This window comes from Ascidiella aspersa, chromosome 5 (genome assembly GCF_963924565.1).
Source record: "Ascidiella aspersa chromosome 5, kaAscAspe10.2, whole genome shotgun sequence".
Taxonomy (NCBI): domain Eukaryota; kingdom Metazoa; phylum Chordata; class Ascidiacea; order Phlebobranchia; family Ascidiidae; genus Ascidiella; species Ascidiella aspersa.
This window is the reverse complement of record NC_139451.1, coordinates 11,246,650-11,249,149: the sequence shown is the minus strand read 5'-3', so window position 1 is coordinate 11,249,149 and position 2,500 is coordinate 11,246,650. Positions and strand designations below refer to the sequence as shown.

Below are 2,500 nucleotides of genomic sequence, written 5' to 3'. Positions count from 1 at the left end.
TTCAGGCATAGTTCACCATCTTTCGGGTCCCAACGCGAACGCTCTCGCTCGACCTCTCCGGCAAAGCGGACGAGATCGGCCGGTGATGCGGCCGCCGCGAACGACGACGTCTCACCTCCGCCGGACCGCGCCGACATTCACTTTCACTGCGCCCATGGGTTTCGTACTGCCCCGTGGCTCGCGCTCACGTTAGACTCCTTGGTCCGTGTTTCAAGACGGGTCGGGAAGGTGGCTGACTTCAGCCGCGGACCCCGTGCGCCTCGCGAAACGACACCGGAAGCGCGACCGAGACGAAGAGGCTGGGCACTGAGAACAGTCCCCGACCCACGACGCCCCAGCCGGCACCGGGCGCTCGGCCCCGAAGGGCAGACGCGGCGATCTCTCCTCGCCCGAACGGCGGGCCGACGGACACGCGCGCCTATAGTACCCGACCGAGGCCGGGTTACCTTGCGCGCGGCCTTCTCGCCGCCGTCCAGACGGTCGCGGCCTTCGCCCGGCGCTAGTGCGCTGGTCCCCGATCGGGCGGCGCCGCCGGCGGCCCGTGAGGGTCCGCACGACAACGTCGCCGACAGGGGGCCGGCTGAAAGCGACCGGGCGACCCGACAGGCCCTCCCGTTTGCCTCTCGACGGTTTCACGTACTCTTTAACTCTCTCTTCAAAGTGCTTTTCAACTTTCCCTCACGGTACTTGTTCGCTATCGGTCTCGTGACCGTATTTAGCCTTAGATGGAGTTTACCACCCGCTTTGGGCTGCATTCCCAAACAACCCGACTCTGGGAAGACGCCGTAGCGCGCCCGCCTGTCGCCGCCATGGGCCTGACACCCGCTCTGGGAAAAGGCCTCGATCAGAAGGACGCGGGCGACCGGCGAAGCGCGCCGTGACGAATTCCGTACGCCACAATTCCGCGCACTCCAAAAGCGCGCGGATTCGGCGATGGGCACATCCCGCTTCACTCGCCGTTACTGAGGGAATCCTCGTTAGTTTCTTTTCCTCCGCTTAGTAATATGCTTAAATTCAGCGGGTAGCCTCGTCCGACCTCAGGCCGAAAGTAAGGACCGGGACTATTCTTCCCGTTCCGCGCTCGCCGTCGGCGCCGCGCGCCGCCGCGCACCTCGATTCCCGCCCTTGAGCCGCCAGCCGTTGGCCTCTTCGAGGTCGACTCGCCGCCGCCGCGCGGGATTCTGGTCGCGATCGTCGCGCATCGTGCCGTGCTGTCTTGAGCGGGACGGGCGCTCGCGCGTCCGACGCCGCAGCAGCCGCGCGGAGAAATCCCCGCGCGGAACGTTTGCAACGCGACCCTGAGGCGGGCGCGGCCCCGGGATTGACCCGAGGCCGCAATTTGCGTTCAGAACGTCGATGCTCAATGTGTCCTGCAATTCACACTAATTCACGCAGCTAGCTGCGTCCTTCATCGACTCACGAGCCGAGTGATCCACCGCCAAGAGCCATCCACGATTGTTTCGCTCGCACAGTGCCTCGCACTATAGGGTGACAAAATAGACCGCGCCGAGCGGTCGGCCAGGCCGACGCTTGAAGCCGGAGCGCGCGGCACCGCGGCACTCGACGCGCAAACATTACCGGGTGACCGAATCGCCGGCCGGCGCGCCGCTCCTCGCGGGTCGGGCGCCGGGTAGCAAAGACTTTTTCTCTCGCTTGTCCGAGTTTCGCGTTCGCCGAAGCGTTTGCGAGACCGTTAATGATCCTTCCGCAGGTTCACCTACGGAAACCTTGTTACGACTTTTACTTCCTCTAAATGATCAAGTTAGATCGTCTTCTCGGACGCCGGCTCGACCGTTGCCGGCCGCGCCAGGTCCAATCGGAGGACCTCACTAAACCATTCAATCGGTAGTAGCGACGGGCGGTGTGTACAAAGGGCAGGGACGTAATCAACGCGAGCTAATGACTCGCGCTTACTGGGAATTCCTCGTTCAAGGGAAATAATTGCAATTCCCTATCCCTAGCACGACCGGGGTTCAGCGGGTTACCCAGACCTGTCGGCCAAGGCGAGCACATGCTGATCCGGTCAGTGTAGCGCGCGTGCGGCCCCGAACATCTAAGGGCATCACAGACCTGTTATTGCTCAATCTCGTGTGGCTAAACGCCACTAGTCCCTCTAAGAAGTTAGACGCCGACCGATTGGGTCGCGTAACTAGTTAGCAAGCCAGAGTCTCGTTCGTTATCGGAATTAACCAGACAAATCGCTCCACCAACTAAGAACGGCCATGCACCACCACCCACAGAATCAAGAAAGAGCTCTCAATCTGTCAATCCTCACTGTGTCCGGGCCGGGTGAGATTTCCCGTGTTGAGTCAAATTAAGCCGCAGGCTCCACTCCTGGTGGTGCCCTTCCGTCAATTCCTTTAAGTTTCAGCTTTGCAACCATACTTCCCCCGGAACCCAAAGACTTTGGTTTCCCGCAAGCTGCCGGAGAGGTCGTAAAACTAACGCCCCCCGATCGCTAGTTGGCATCGTTTATAGTCAGAACTAGGACGGTATCTGA

The 2,500-nt window shown here is 61.4% G+C and overlaps 2 non-coding genes and 1 pseudogene across 2 annotated transcripts in view; all 3 read right to left on the bottom strand.

The window, feature by feature from the left end:
- LOC146143535 (large subunit ribosomal RNA) overlaps positions 1-1,045 on the bottom strand; it is a 3,679-nt pseudogene extending 2,634 nt beyond the window's left edge.
- Positions 1,046-1,293: 248 nt separating this feature from the next.
- Positions 1,294-1,447, bottom strand: LOC146143534 (5.8S ribosomal RNA). Its single transcript, XR_014501166.1, has one exon. It is a non-coding gene; the product is annotated as a 5.8S ribosomal RNA (ribosomal RNA).
- Positions 1,448-1,694: 247 nt separating this feature from the next.
- The window catches only part of LOC146143533 (small subunit ribosomal RNA), a 1,811-nt gene continuing 1,005 nt past the window's right edge, over positions 1,695-2,500 (bottom strand). The window contains exon 1 of the ribosomal RNA XR_014500364.1: positions 1,695-2,500. This exon is cut by the window's right edge and continues 1,005 nt beyond it. This is a non-coding gene — a ribosomal RNA (small subunit ribosomal RNA).